Here is a 16,776-nt window from a genome sequence, read left to right as displayed (position 1 = left end):
ATTATAAAAGGAAGGGGGATCGGGATGGGGAATACATGTAAATCCATGGCTGATTCATGTCAATGTATGACAAAACACACTACAATATTGTAAAGTAATTAGCCTCCAACTAATAAAAATAAGTGGGGAAAAAAAAAAAACCATGTAAACCCCGCCCCCCAACTTCAAGCAATGTTAATCAAACAAGCTAATGGGAGCCAGTGGGATAGTCTGAGACCACACAGTGTGAAGTAGAAGCTTGAAGCAAATTGTTCAAGGCTTAAGAGAAGCAACTATTTTTGTCTTGCAAATCTATACAAAATCAGAAATGCAAACACAGCCCACAATCCAAAAGCTAGAAATAAAACTACCATAAGATCCAGCAATTCCGCTTCTGGAATTCAGAGAAAATGGAAACACTAATTCAAAATGATACATGTATCCCAACACTAATTCAAAATGATACGTGGACCCCAAAATTCACAGCAGTCTTAGTTACAGTAGCCAAGATATGAAAGCCCACCTACATATCCACAGACAGATGAACAAATAATAATATATATTAATATTATAGGTATATAAAATCTTTGTACATATATATCTCACACATACACACACAATATTGAACACTAGTCAGCCATAAAAAAGAATGAAATCTTGCAATTTGCAATAATATGGATGGACCTAGAGGGTACTATGCTAAGTGAAATATGAAAGAGAAAGACAAATACTGTATATTTTCACTTACATCTGGAATCTAAAAAAACAAATGAACAAAACATAGAGAGACATATAGGTATAGAGAATAAACTGTTCCGGGGTGGGGGGTTGGGGGAGGGTTTGAGAGTGGGTGAAATAGGTGAACGGAATTAAGAGGTACAACCTACTAGCTATAAAACAATTCATAGGATATAATGTACAAAGAGAACAGAGTCAGTAATATTGAATTAACTTTCTGTCTTGTATAATCTACAAAACCATCAAATCACTGTTGCATATCTGAAACTAATATAAGGCAACTACAATTTTTACAAAATTACATAAAAATAAATCTCCAATGAATGAATGCATAACAATGACTCAGAAAGTTTTTCTTGTTACATCCTTCTTAACTGCCTCAAAAGAATTTAGATAAAAGGCCTGTTCCATATGAGAGGTGTCAGAGAGATACCCACAAAGAAAATGGGTCAGGTATGGTAGGGAAATTTGATATGGGCTAGGATCAAAGTCCACTCTGTCCCACTGTCTCTGCATGGCCCAACAAACAATTAGTTACCAAAATTTTTTTTTCTATCTTAATATTATTTTCTCCCCTTTAAAGTCTAAAACCACTGCCCCAACATCCTGTTTAAGTTTAGCTGAAGATGGTATTGAAGGTGAGGGTTTTGGCCATTTTCAGGGGTTAGTTTTCCTAGGTCTCTCCCATGTATACATATTATTTTCTCCTGTTAATCTGTCTCATGAAAATTTAATTTTTAGACCAGCCAGAACTTAGAAGGGAAGAAAAAAATGTCTTCAGCAGTTGCAGCTATACACAGGAACAGTTTAATAAGTACTTAATAAAATAGCATCTCTGATGGAAATTGCTGATTTCAGCTAGTATCAACTCTTTAATAAGGTTATGATTCTCAGTATGTGATGTACAAATTAATCACCTGATATTATTTAGAATTGGTATTTTTGCTTCAATACCAGAAATTTTATTTCAGTAAATATGTGAGTTCAGAAACCTCTAAATCTGTATTTGGTCACATGAGTTGAGCATAAGTGACTCAGAAACAATTTGAAGAACACCCTGGCTACTCCTTATTGACTTAGAGACAACTATGAGGCACATAGTGTTACGAAATGAATTGTTCCCCTCCTCTCCAAATTAATACGTTGAAGTCCTAACTCTCAGTATGGCTGTATTTGCAAATGGGCCCTCTAAGCAAACAATTAGGTTAAATGAGGTCCTAAGTGTAGGGTCCTGCTCTGACAGGATTAATGTCTACAAGAAGAGACACCAGGAATCGTTCTCTCTGTCCATACATGCACTTAGGAAAGGCCATTTGGGGATATGGCTAAAAGGAGGCTGCTTGTAAGCCAGGAAGAAATTCCTCACCAAAAACCAAATCAACTGGAACCTTGATCTTGGACCTCTGGCCTTCAGAACTGAGAGACAATACATTCCTTTTTTTGAAGCCATTGCCATCTACAAATTGGCACTTGCCATCTGCCTTTACAAGGATGAAATTATAAGCCTCATAGCTGCTGACCTTCAACACTCCCTGTAAGGAGTTCATGGAGGAGACGAGGAATGAGTTACACTTGTGCTCTGAGAAAAACTTGCAGAGCAGGTCTTCAGACAGATATTTTCAGGAGATGACTTTATGAATCCAATTCTTGCATCTTCTTGTATCTATAAAAGTACTAAAATCCTTCATGGTGACATCTGCTCCTTGTGACCAGCAATAACCTTCTGCAAAAAAAATATGTGCTTGATTGAACTCCCCCTTCACCAAAATCACATATAAACTGGCCTCCCTGCTACCTCTTTGGAGCTCTACCTCTCAGAGCTACGAATGCTGTCTCCCAGGCTATAGTCCTCATTTTGCTCCAAAAAGTAAAGCGTACAACTCTCACACGATACCTTTTTTTTTTTTTTTTTCAGTTGACATCATCTAAGTTATTGTAGCAAACCAATACACAGAGTTCTCATCAGAAGTTGTTTATTCTGGTTCTCTGGAAACTTCCCCACCCTCCTCCTCTTAGCTTCTCTCCTTAGACTCTCCCTGAATACTTTATTTCATCTAGGGTATCTAATACATGAGTACAGTTTTTAATACTTCAAATCTGAATAACAAAATAGACAAAGCTATAGAAATATACAGAAAAAGTGGCAGAAACTACTCAAGTGCCTTAATCATTCACTTCTATTGTAGCCTTCTTCCTTAAGACTTTCAAATTTGATTCAGTTGGTACTAAAATATTAAGCAGTGATTCTTAACCTGTGATCAATGCATACATTTCAAGAACAGCCAAACATTGTAAAATGTTGGGTACATAGAAATTTCTCTGGTGAAAGAATCTCAATGGGATTCACTGACAAAGCTTCCCTTAAGATATAAAAATCTACCTACTTGAATTATAGGATGTGTTTTTCCAGATGTTAGATATATGAATAAAGAATTTCCCTTTTCAACTTAACCTGGTAAAATAATCCTACTACAAAAGAAATAAGTTGCCCATAAAATGTTTAGCAGTTTGTGGCTTAACAAAGAGAAGAAAAATGAAAAGTATAATAGATTATTTCAAGTCCTGTTTTCTCCTTGAATCTTTCCTGACCTCTCCAATTCAAGTGTTGTCATCCATTCCTCAAATCCTCTATCTTCCCCTGTCTATGCTGCCCATCTGATGCTTATACTCTACATTCAGCTTTTGCCAGTTTAGCTTTCACTAACAGATATTCCTTCATCTTTATAAAAGTTATAAGATGCAGGTTGGAAACCTTTTTGGACCTATGAATAAGTCAAAACAATGTCTAAGAAAAAACCTGCCCAAGGGCCACAGAACAGAATTTCTTTTCTAAAAGCAAACACTACTTTAAAAAGAAACAAGCCCCCAAACTCTGCTAAGCTCTCCTAGACTTACTGTAATATCTAACCCAACTTCAATTTTAGCCTCTCCTAGGAATGGAATTTTAAGCCAGCAGTGTGGAATTTCCTGGTTAGCCATAATGAGGTAATCTGCATGATAAGATTATTTGTCCTTCCCACTAAGGAAAGGTGACCCAGCCTGAAACAACTTCTGCTGTCATTGTGTTGTTGTTAATAATCTCCTTGTCCCACCCTATTTCTAGAAAAGCCTTCCATGTTGTAAAACTTCCTGGAGAACCTGTTTACTATTAATAGGTGGGTTGCTATCAGGTTCATGAATCATTTAATAAAGTCACTTTGATCTTAAATTTACTCAGTAGAATTTGCTTAACTAATACATGTTCTCTTTTAATGGAGTTAAAGATACTATTTATAAGCTGCAGTGTCTTATTCATGTAACAATCTATATTGTCATGGAAAGAAATGAGCAAAACAAAGGAATATTACCTGTCAAAATTCAAGACAGGAAATGGTTCAAGAAATAAAATATTTAAAAGGCAATAATTACCTTCTATGACTAAACTGGCAATAGTATTGTTGCAGGAAGGGGTACCCCTTCTGGGGCCCGAAACTGGGCTCATGTCTAACACTCAGATGAATTGTCTGAGGAGACACATGTGCAGACAAAGCAAGAGAATCGGGAAGGGGCGCCTGGGCGGAGAGCAGGAGGTTCAGGGAACCCAGGAGAACAGCTCTGCCACGTGGCTCACAGTCTCGGGTTTTATGGCGATGGGATTAGTTTCCGGGTTGTCTTTAGCCAATCATCTGACTCAGAGTGCTTCCTGGTGGTGCATTCCTTGTTCAGCCAAGAGGGATGCCAGAGAGAAGGATTCTGGGAGGAGATCAGACATGTGGTGTCTCCTTTTGACCTTTCCTGAACTCTTCCGGTTGGTGGTGGCTTATTAATTCTGTGTTACTTACCAGGACCTCCTGTCATAAAACAACTCATGCACATGGTTACTATGGTGCCTGGCCAGGGTGAGAGGTTTCAGTCAGTGTGCTTCCCTTAACAGTATTAGAGCACCTGTCACGAATTTAAGACTACAATAGGTAAGCTCAATTAAATTCATAAAATCAACATTTCTTAGTAATTGGAAGAAAAGTGAAATATTTAAAGGAAGCAGTACAGGAAAAAAAATGAACAAGGAATATCAACCTGCTCATTTGAAAATCTGAAAGATATAATTTGAGAAAAAGTTAGAAAAAGTTTTAAGTCTGCCTTATAGAGTACTGATTCTACTGTTTAGCAAACATTTATGGTGGAGTTCCTGAAGTTAGTTTATAAAATCAGAAAGAAAACTGGGGCTAACACAATTTTTTCAAATTGAAATTCTTTTAGAAATATAACAAAAACACAAGAGACTTTATCAAGACACTGAATTAGTTAAAGCTAATTACAATCTAAAATCCTCAACTGGGCTCATCTGATGTTGCCTCTCAAAGTCTGCAAAAAATTATCAAAAGTTGTTTTAAACCTTATTTTTTTTTTGCAAAAGAAAGTTAACACTATATGAGAATATATAGTCTTGATCAATGGAATCTAAATAAAATCAACAATGCCACAGTAATCATTTCTTTGAGGAAAAGAGAAACTATTTTTTACAAGTAATTAAACATGACATTTGAATTGGTTCATGATCTATGACAGCTTAAAAATGGAATAATCTTGGATTGAACCACTTATCTTAATTCTTGATTCTTTGGTCTGTTTTTACCACAAAGGAACTTTATTTAGTTTTCTTTTTTGAAAATGGAAATGTCAATACTAACTATAAAATCAATATTTGATGTCATTTATCTTAACCCTTATGACTATACTGTGGAAGTGAGAAATAGATTTAAGGGACTAAGTCTGATAACAGAGAGCTTGATGAACTATGGACGGAGGTTCATGACACTGTACAGGAGACAGGAATCAAGACCATCCCAAAGAAGAAGAAATGCAAGAAAGCAAAATGGCTGTGAGAGGAGGCCTTACAAATAGCTGTGAAAAGAAGGGAAACAAAAAGCAAAGGAGAAAAGGAAAGATATCCCCATTTGAATGCAGAGTTCCAAAGAATAGCCAGGAGAGATAAGAAAGTCTTCCTCAGTGATCAATGCAAAGAAATAGAGGAAGACAACAGAATGGGAAAGACTAGAGATCTCCTCAAGAAAATTAGAGATTCCAAGGAAATATTTCATGCAAAGATGGACTCAATAAAGGACAGAAATGGTATGGACCTAACAGAAGCAGAAGATATTAAGAAGAGGTGGCAAGAATACACAGAAGAACTGTACAAAAAAGATCTTCATGACCCAGATAATCACAATGGTGTGATCACTCACACTCACCCAGAGTCAGACATCTTGGAATGTGAAGTCAAGTGGGTCTTAGGAAGCATCACTGTGAACAAAGCTAGTGGAGGTGACGGAATTGTGGTTGAGCTATTTCAAATCCTAAAAGATGATGCTGTGAAAATGCTGCACTCAATATGCCAGCAAATTTGGAAAACTCAGCAGTGGCCACAGGACTGGAAAAGGTCAGTTTTCATTCCAGTCCCAAAGAAAGGCAATGCCAAAGAATGCTCAAACTACCACATAATTGCACTCATCTCGCACACTAGCAAAGTAATGCTCAAAATTCTCCAAGTCAGGCTTCAGCAATATGTGAACCATGAACCTCTATATGTTCAAGCTGGATTTAGAAAAAGCAGAGGAACCAGAGATGAAATTGCCAACCTCCACTGGATCATCAAAAGAGCAAGAGAGTTCCAGAAAAACATCTATTTCTGCTTTATTGACCATGCCAAAGCCTTAGACTGTGTGGATCACAATAAACTGTGGAAAATTCTGAAAGAGATGGGCATACCAGACCACCTGACCTGCCTCTTGAGAAACCTGTATGCAGTTCAGGAAGCAATGGTTAGAACTGGACATGGAGCAACAGACTGGTTCCTAATAGGAAAAGGAGCACGTCAAGGCTATATATTGTCACCATGCTTATTTAACTTATACACAGAGTACATCATGAGAAAGGCTGGGCTGGAGGAAGCACAAGCTGGAATCAAGATTGCCAGGAGAAATATCAATAACCTCAGATATGCCAATCACATCACCTTTATGGCAGAAAATGAAGAGAAACTAAAGAGCCTCTTGATGAAAATGAAAGAGGAGAGTGAAAAAGTTGGCTTAAAGCTCAACATTCAGAAAACTAAGATCATGGCATCCAGTCCCATCACTTCATGGCAAATAGATGGGGAAACAGTGGAAACAGTGGCTGACTTTATTTTGGGGGGCTCCAAAATCACTGTGGATGGTGATTCCAGCCATGAAATTAAAAGACGCTTATTCCTTGGAAGGAAAGTTATGACCAACCTGGAGAACATAAAGCAGAGACATTATTTTGCCAACAAAGGTCTGTCTAGTGAAGGCTATAGTTTTTCCAGTAGTCATGTATGGATGTGAGAGTTGGACTAAAGAAAGCTGAGTACCAAAGAATTGATGCTTTTGAAGTGTGGTGTTGGAGAAGACTCTTGAAATTTCCTTGGATTGCAAGGAGATCCAACAAGCCCATTCTAGAGGAAATCAGTCCTGGGTGTTCACTGGAGGTACTGATGTTGTAGCTAAAACTCCAATACTTTGGCTACCTGATGTGAAGAGCTGACTCATTTGAAAAGACCCTGATGCTGGGAAAGATTGAGGGTAGGAGGAGAAGGGGACAGCAGAGGATGAAATGGTTGGATGGCATCACTGACTCAATGGACATGGGTTTGGGTAGACTCTGGGAGTTGGTGATGGACAGGGAAGCCTGGTGTTCTGTGGTTCATGGGTCTGCAAAGAGTCAGACATGACTGAGTGACTGAACTGATATTAGTTTTAACTGGAATGTGGGTAATTATGAATTTACAGCTGACCCTTAAACAATGTGGGGGTTAGGTATGCCAAACCTCTGAATAGTCAAAAATCTCATAATTTCTTATAATCAACCCTGTATACACAGTTCCTCCTTACCTTTGGATTCAACTAACTTGGGTCATATTTATATAAAAAAAAAAAAATCAGCATATCAGTAGACTATGCAGTTCAAACCCATGTTGTTCAAGCATCAACATGTCTTGTGTTATCAAATTAGTTCTTCTTCCCCAGATTAAATGTCCCGGAAGGACATCTTGAAAGAACAATAATGAGAAAGATGACATAGTACTGACTAAAATGAAAACTAGATAACAGCAGTCTTTTGGAAACAATTCAAGCAACTTAGTCTGGGAATAGCTTGGATTCTCACATAAAGTATAAAATTCTAGTATGACTAGAAAGCAGTTATCTGGCAGCCCTAACAATTCAGATGCTTTCAAAATGAGGAAACCTCCCAGTTTCTTCTTCCATATGAGAAATCACAGTATATGGCTATCAGATGGGGCCAAAATAAACTCAAAAATTTGAGGTTGACTTTCATTTTTAGCAATATGTCAGACTAGTTGTCCTAAGAAATCTTCCTGGTACAAAATACCTAAGAAGAATGCATGAGTACTCATTAAAAACAAATAACCACCCTTAACACAAATTCATTGATGAGCTGGCAGAAAAATAAGGGAAATTCTCTGAAACCAGAATTGTCAAACTACAAACCCATAAAGCACTGCAACACTAAAAACGGCATTCCCAAGGATGTGATTTTAACTGACCACAAGCCCTAGAGCCTAAGTGTTAAAGAAAAAACTTAGGTTCTCTGCAAGTTGGGAAGTCAGAATGGAGACTTTGACATAATGCTAGACACCCAAACAGCTTTCAACATTGCTGCATGTGACAGAAACAGTATTATGTGTTCACCATAACCCTTTCTCTTCCTGGGCACAGAGGAAGGCTCACTTCCCAGCCTTCCTTGCAGTTTTTGGGGGGCTGTGTGAGAGCATGCTGGCCAAGTAGGATGTGGGTGGGAATGATGTTCTCCATTTCCAGAACTGGCTTTCTAGCAGTAACATACTCCACACTGTAAAGTTTAAAATGTGGGAGGGAAGCTCCCTTCATGTCAGGCTTGGCACGAGGCATAAACTTTCATTCTGTTAAGTCATTGAATTGGGGACTTTATTTTTAACTACATTTAGCCTAATGATTTTGATTAAAATAATTGAACAAAGGGAAAAAAAAAAAACTTTGCTCCACAGAGAGAAATAATTGAAATATCTGCCCTCAATAGAATATAGTGCTGAAATTAATATTCACAGGTGTTGTGGGGGGGGGGGGGGGAGTCCAAACAAAAAATTAGAGTAGCTTCAAAGTTTTTGAGAGTACCCAGGTACCTTTCGGATAAGGCAATGGCACCCCACTCCAGTACTCTTGCCTGGAAAATCCCATGGATGGAGGAACCTGGTAGGCTGCAGTCCGTGGGTTCACTGAGAGTCGGACACGACTGAGCAACTTCACTCTCACTTTTCACTTTCACGCACTGGAGAAGGAAATGGCACCCACTCCAGTGTTCTTGCCTGGAGAATCCCAGGGACGGGGGAGCCTGGTGGGCTGCCGTCGATGGGGTCACACAGAGTCAGACACGACTGAAGTGACTTAGCAGCAGCAGGTACCTTGAGGATGAAACACAAATTCTGTCTCTACAAACAGTCTTTAAATCTAGGATCAAGTATTCTCAAAGATATAATTCCAGGATATTACAAGTAAAAATAAAAAAACACGTAAGGAGACAAACGACCATGCACAAGAGAGCAGAAACAATAAACTACATAAAGTAGAAAAGCAAAAACTATGATTACTAAAATATCACAGGGATAATATAAATGCTTCTATTAAGAAAATACTATATTAAACTAATACACTAAAATTACAATTAAACAGTAACAAAGTTTCTAAATTTACCATGCAGATTTGGAAAGAACTAAATATAATTTCTAGAAATAAAAATGCAATAATTGAATTTAGAAACTCCAGATTAAACACTGATTACATTCTGAAGAGAGAATCAATGAATTGAAAGATATAAAACTAATATTTAGAATGTAGCTCAGGAAGAAACATATAAAATATAAAAGGGCTAAAAATAAGATAGTTATGTGTTCTAAAATAGGTTTATAAAATCTGACCTAAGTAATTAGAAATAGTCAGAAACTCTGGAGACTTAAATCTCTTTGAACCAATTCAACAGCAGAAACAGATATAGTTAAACAGAACTAGTAAGTTGGTAGGTAAGTCAGAAGAAATTATGCCTAACAAAACTTATGGGAAGAGATGCAAAATACAGATGAAAGTAAAAGATTTAGAAGATGTAATGAAGCAATATAATAAACACTTCATTGGACTTCTAGGACAACTAGAGGGAAAGGGGGGAAAGGGATATTCAGACGTAATAATATTTTCCAGAATTGATAAAAGACTCCAAGATTCAGGAAGCTAAATACATCCTAAGCACAATGAAATAAATAAATCTACAGTCAGAGCCATCCAAGGAAACTGAAAAAGCACCATATATAAGAAGATTTAAAAGCCCAACAGAAAAATAGAACCACTTACAAAGTGCTTACATTACACCAACAATTTATTCTCAACAATGGAAGGCAAGAGAGAGTTGGATTAAATCTTCAAGAGAAAAAAAAATAACATTCAGTGTATATCCAATTTAACCATATTTTAAGTATTGAGGTGAAAAAAGACATTTTTATGCAAACATTTACTAACATCATTACCATCAACAAACGCTCCTTAAAAGGAACTTCTAAAGAAAGGGCTTCAAGAAGAAAGAAATTGACTATAAGGAAAAAAAAAAAAAAACTAGGTTGTAATAAATGAATTCAACTCAAATAAATCATTGAATGCTTGATCTTACCAAGCCATAATACTAACAATGTATAATTAATGGAGTTAAAAACGAATGACAAGGGGAATTTTGTTTTAGAATAGGTCAGAACAAGAAAGCACATTTGCTTTAAAACTAGACAAAGCCAGAAAAATTATACATATATTATTTTAAAAGCATCAGGGAACCTCAGAAGCAACAAACTAAAATTCCAGAAAGAAGAAAAACTCTCTCTTTTTTTTTTTTTTTTTTTTTTTGTGAGCAAGGATTTTTCTCTTTCCCATGCAAGCATTTTCTGATTCCAGGTGCTTATGGAGGCTCCAGCTTGGAAACTCTGGGCCTTGGCTACAGAAAAGAGAAACTAACAAAATTTCAATGATTCTGCAGGACTAGTGTGATAAACTGGAAACCTGGGAGGTTTCAAACTCATAACCGCTCCTCCCCAAAGAACATTTGCTAAGTTTTGTGCTAAACAGGAAGCTGAGAAACTGGGAGGAAAGCTTCCTGAATGCAACTTGGAATTTCCAGATGGAAGTAACCTAACTCAATATACCACCAGTCTTACCTTCAAGGAACAGGTTGTATTTTGAAGCAATGTAAGCAGGAAGACCAAAGAGCTGAGCTAAGCTCTCTGAAGGACATAGCTGAATTTTCTGCAGTCTTCCAAACGAGGAGACAGCAGTATACTGACTTAGAATCAAAACTGTGCAGGTGAAGAAGCAGCACAGCAAACAGGGGCGAGGGTAATGCAGAAGTGGGCTGGGTCTACCTAAAGCAGAAACCCAGTCCCAACTTTAATTAATGTCTGATTGGATTCAGGAGTTCCCATCCTCACTCTTTTCATCAATAAAGGAAGATAACCTAATGTAGAGCCTCCAGAGTTAAAGCACCAACATGAATTAAGAAAGTACTAAAAGTGTGAAGACAAGAAAATATGACCAACTCTCATGAGAAAAGGAGAAGTGAGCCAAATACTGGAGTTGGCAAACAAGGATTTTCAAACACCTCTGGTTAATGTTAAAAAACATGGAGAAAAAGAGAGGCAAAGTAGATCAAAGAGTGGAGAATTTAACAGAGAATTAAAATCTATAAAAGAGAATCCAATGAACATTTCACAAGTGAAAAAAAGAAAATATCTGAAGCTAAGAAATTAATAGATGAGCTGAACAGCAGATTGAATGCAGCTGAAAAAGGGGGTGAGTGTTTTCAGTGAACTAGGAATGAGGTTTTCAAAAAACGGAAACAAACCAAAAGGAATGAGAAAGGATATACATATGAAAATGTAAAAGACTGTGGGACATTATTTTTGTTCAGGTACCCCAGAGAAAACACTTTGATGAAAAGATCTGCCTTCATGAGATTTAAGAGTGAGAGCTCTCCAGAAAAGCATTGTTAGGGAGTGAAGCATGATTGAGAGGGAGAAATTGAACTGAAATGGAATTGCAGGAGAAGGCTTTATCAATCTTGTACAGGTTCTGGAGCTGGGATGGCCCTTCAGAGAGGCCCTGAATTGAGGCAAGGAAGCTGGGCACTTTGACTTCCATTCTGACCTGTCACTGAATGCAGCTGTCTCTGAGAAGGCGCCATAAACTTAGGCAAAGCCCAGCTCTTTGGCTGACGGCCATGCCGAGATGGGCCTCAGCTGTGAGTTGTCAGAATTCAACACTCCCAGTGGCTGGGGGAATGAGGGCGGAACCTGGATTCACCTCGGGATGGTTCCCCACAGCCTCCACAGGCACCCACACTTGGAGCTACCTGCTTCCTATAAGTTGACCTTCCTGGAAACAGTTCCTCCTGGATTCTAGTTTCTCTCTTCTGTGTAAATTTGCCAGGGCAAAATTAGTGGACATATGACAGCCCTCACAATTTCAACAGTTCCTGGAGATAACAATTGACGTTCATTGTCTTCCTACCCTACTGACAATTCCCGATTCACTCTTGGCTACATCTAGTGGCTTAGGTGCTTTGGGTGTGGGGTGACAAACACTTGTTCTAAGCATTATTCACTAAGCCCTCCTTCAGTTGTGGCTGCTGCTCTTATTCACTCACCATCAAAAGTGGGCAAAGAAATGACAAAGGACATACACCTGGATCATCGGAGTGGTAAATATATTCTTACCACCTTCAGTGTGTAGTGGAGACTAGAGTCAATTACCCTTGCTGATATAGCGATTTCTTTTCTCGTCTACTGGTCTCTTGGAATGAGGAATATAAAGTGATTAGATGGCAACCATGGAATAAAATTTCTTAGGAATCTGTCTCCCCTGATGGAAATATTGCTTCCCTGGGAACCAGGCTCTCTATAAACTTAAGCGTTGGGGATTCAGTTAACATAAAATCTCCAAGTGGATCACGGAGAATGATGGTCTGTGTGTCCACTCCTATTTCCAGTATTTGGTTCTGGCCCTTACACTGTGATTAATTAGGACAGAGCATTTTTCATGGTTGCTAGTTAGGGTGTGTGCTGTGCCTGGAGAAGGAGGCCTGTCTTTGCAGAGTATCGTCCCTAAGATATATTCAGGTTGCACCTTTACAATCCATTCCATTGCTCTACCAAGCCAGAAGTTTCTGGGTGGTTGGGTAGGCGAAGGAAACATTGAATCTCAAGTCAAGCACTCACAGCTACAGCTCCTTTGCATTAGATGGGTTCCTGGTATGAGGCATGTTAAATCACATATCAGTGAATCAAACAACAATAAACTCTTTTAGAGGGGTGCTGAGTAAGGTTCTCTGAAGGCAAGTTAAACACATGTAGGAAATATGTGTCAGTTCTAGACAAACCACTGACTTCCAAGATATAAGGAATCTGGTGTACTCAATTTCTTACCAATTAATTCCTTGGTCTCCTTGAGGGAAGGGACCATTCTGAGGTATAACATGTGTCTCTTTCTGGCAAGCAAAACATTCTATGATGGCAGCCCTGGTGGATGGGAGCCCGTGCAAACCCCATCCTTGCCACCATTGCTATTTCATGCCTGAGCCCACTGTGCTAGGAGCAGAGTGGTGGATGACAGAGGTTAGCTGGCATCAACTGACAAAGGCTTTCTGTCTCTTTTGCTGCTTAATGCCTATTGTGTCAGTTTTCCTTGTATTTCCTCTCAACTGTGAATGTCCCCTTCAGTATTCAGTTCAGTTGCTCAAGTTGTGTCCGACTTTTTGTGAGCCCATGAATCACAGCATGCCAGGCCTCTCTGTCCATCACAAACTCCTAGAGTTTACTCAAACTCATGTCCATCAAGTCGGTGATGCCATCCAGCCATCTCATCCTCTGCCATCCCCTTCTCCTCCTGCCCCCAATCCCTCCCAGCATCAGGGTCTTTTCCAACGAATCAACTCTTTGCATGAGGTGGCCAAAGTATTGGAGTTTGAGCTTCATCATCAGTCCTTCCAATGAACACCCAGGACTGATCTCCTTTCGGATGGACTGGTTGAATCTAAGTGAAGTGAAGTTGCCCAGTTGTGTCTGACTCTTTGCGACCCCATGGACTGTAGCCTACCAGGATCCTCCATCCATGGAATTTTCCAGGCAAGAGTACTGGAGTGGGCTGCCATTTCCTTCTCCAGGGATCTTCCCAACCCAGGGATTGATCCTGGGTCTCCTGCATTGCAGGCAGGCGCTTTACCATCTGAGCCACCAGGGAAGCCCATAAAGGCAGGGACAAATAGCAGACTCACTGAGGATTTTCTCCTTCAAAATGAGCTTGATGTTAAGCTTTATCAGTACAGGATGCTAAAGGAATCTTAAGGAAGGAAACAGTCCTGGGATATCCAGCTGGGCTAGGCATCAGCAGCGTGGAGGACAGGACATCCAAAGAGCCTACCCCCGCCATGGGCCTTGTGCATCTTCACTGCATTGCCTCAAAGCTATTTCAGTTTTCATATTCTCTACCATAATCAGCCTGCAGAGAACTAGTTCACTTTCTTGTCCATCCCCCACCTCCCCGCCACCCACCAGTTCACTGTGTTATTGTCACCACACCAATCTGACCTGCTAGGCAGGATGTAACAAGCACTTTAGGAGGTTATCAGTACCAGAAGGAAATAAACTCTGTATCATTTCTGGGGCCCAGCATCATGGTCAAATTTCTAGGGGTTAACTGGTCTATAGAGTGCCAGGAAAATCCCTTCAAAGAAAAACTGTCATACACAGCCTCACTTAGCACTGAAGAAGTCCTAATACTTACTACGCATGTTTGGATTCTGAAGGCAAAAGTCATATTTGAGTGTTCTGCACTGACCCATTAAACAAGTAACTAAGTCTGAGAGTTATGGGGCTTAAAGTAAAAGAACGACATGAAGTCTGACCATAGTGAAACATGTTTATCAATTGGATTTTATGACCCAGCAAGTTCAATGACACTTAAACTGTCCAGGGCAAGAAGGGCTGTACAGAGCCTTTGGCCAAACCAAATAGGGGAATCACACTGCTGACCCCCAAGGGATAGAAGTAAAACCGTGTCCTGGTTTTACCCTTGTTACTGGGCCTAGCAAAAGACTGAGTATCTGATCGGAGAGCATCCAGAGATCTTGAAACATGTCATGGATTGTTTTTTTTCAACTGATCTACCCAGTTTTAGTTCAGTCATGCAAAGCAATAATTCAAAACCAAGTGGAAATGGTACAAAAATGTCAAACTAAAGCAAGTCTACAAACGCCCAAGTAAGTTGAATGAGCAGATGGTTTAAATGTCTACATAGCAGCACATCCTGCTGCATTGCCCCTGCTGCCTTAACCCACACTCACAGCCTTGTAAGATTTCTTTATGATCGACTGACAAGAAAAAGCATCTGCCACATTTATCAGTGATATTAAGAAGATACCATAAGATATTACAATAAACTGGTTTATGTTCATACAACAAATATTATTCAACAGTGAAACAAATGAATAGTAACTACATGTGTCAAATAGAATCATCAAGAAAATGTAATTCCATGAAATACTTTATATAAAAGAGTTTATTCAGTAGGGGAGAAGGAAATGGCAGCTCACTCCATTGTTCTTGCCTGGAGAATCCCAGGGACAGGGGAGCCTGGTGGGCTCCCGTCTATGGGGTCGCACAGAGTCGGACACAACTGAAGCGACTTAGCAGCAGCAGCGGCATATTCAGTGTGGGTGCATGCTAAGTCGCTTCAGTTGTGTCTGACTCTTTGCAACCCCACAGACTGTAGCCCACCAGGCTCCTCTGTCCCTGGAATTCTCCAGGCAAGAACACTGGAGTGAGTTGCCGTGCCCTCCTCTGGGGGATGTTTCTAACCCAGGGATTGAACCCATGTCTCCTACATTGGCAGGTGGGTTCTTTACCACTAGCACCACCTGGGAAGCCTCATACTTAGTATAACTCCATTTATAAAAAGATCTAAGACCAGAAAGCTAAAAATTAAAATATTTGGAGATGCATGATAGAAAAGCAAGGAATGATTAATACAAGGTGAAGGATATATATGTCTTTGTGTATTTGGGCTGAGGAGCAGCAGTAATTCTGTTAAAGAAACACAGAGGCCTTCAAGGGAATTGGTAATGTTATATATCCTAAGCTCTGATGTATATATGAGTATTAATCTTATAGTCATTCTTTTTGCTAGTGGCTCTCAATCCAGGCTGTACTTTGGAATCATCTGAAGAACTTTAAAAACCAAGAACAAGACACAAAACCTGATGCCCTGGCACTGATTGATTTATCCTGAGATGTTTGGGTTCGAATGTTTTCCAAGTGATTCTAACTTGTAATTAGATTTGAGAAACATTGTTTTACACTCTTAATGTACTCTTTTGTATTTTTACAGACTTGGTATTTTTGTTTTGGAAGACCAAAGACCCCGGAAATGAAGCAATTCTTGACTCAGAGTTGTTGTGCTATACTGGCCCATTTTGCTTCTTGCTCCATGGCAGCCAGGGCACATGGGAGCTTGTTGGCCTTTAAGGACATGCCATTTAAATGTTCTCATGAGGTAATAGCTGCTCCCACCCCAACTCAGCCAACCCCATTTGCTCCTTCTCTTTAGTCACTGCCTCATCTGCCAATGAATTTTACCCTAACCTAGCACACTTTAGGCATCTGAAACACAGGCATTTTTCTTTGTGCTATTTATCCTCTAATTCTGATGTTTCTCTTTCTCTCTGTTATTTCACTTTTTCCTGCCCTTATGCCTTCAGGCCCTATTATTTTGGCTTTCTTCTTCCCTTCCTGACAATCCCATTTAGTGCTTTTCTTTCCACTACTTTTTCTTCATGGAAATGTCTAAACACTGACTTAGGTCTCTTCCTAAATAAAAGAGATTATTTTACAAAGAAAAGAAGAATTAAAATGCATTAACTAAGGACCTTGTCTTTTAAATTGGTAAAAGAAAAAAATAATTTAACAAGGATATTAACTCT

The 16,776-nt window shown here is 39.1% G+C and overlaps 1 non-coding gene across 1 annotated transcript; it reads right to left on the bottom strand.

The window, feature by feature from the left end:
- Positions 1-13,967: 13,967 nt before the first annotated feature.
- Positions 13,968-14,039, bottom strand: TRNAC-GCA (transfer RNA cysteine (anticodon GCA)). Its single transcript has one exon. It is a non-coding gene; the product is annotated as a tRNA-Cys (tRNA).
- Positions 14,040-16,776: the final 2,737 nt, after the last annotated feature.

Source organism: Muntiacus reevesi, chromosome 4, assembly GCF_963930625.1.
Source record: "Muntiacus reevesi chromosome 4, mMunRee1.1, whole genome shotgun sequence".
In the NCBI taxonomy this organism is placed as follows: Eukaryota; Metazoa; Chordata; class Mammalia; order Artiodactyla; family Cervidae; genus Muntiacus; species Muntiacus reevesi.
Note: the sequence above shows the minus strand (reverse complement) of the source record. Positions and strands in the feature narration are given on the sequence as shown.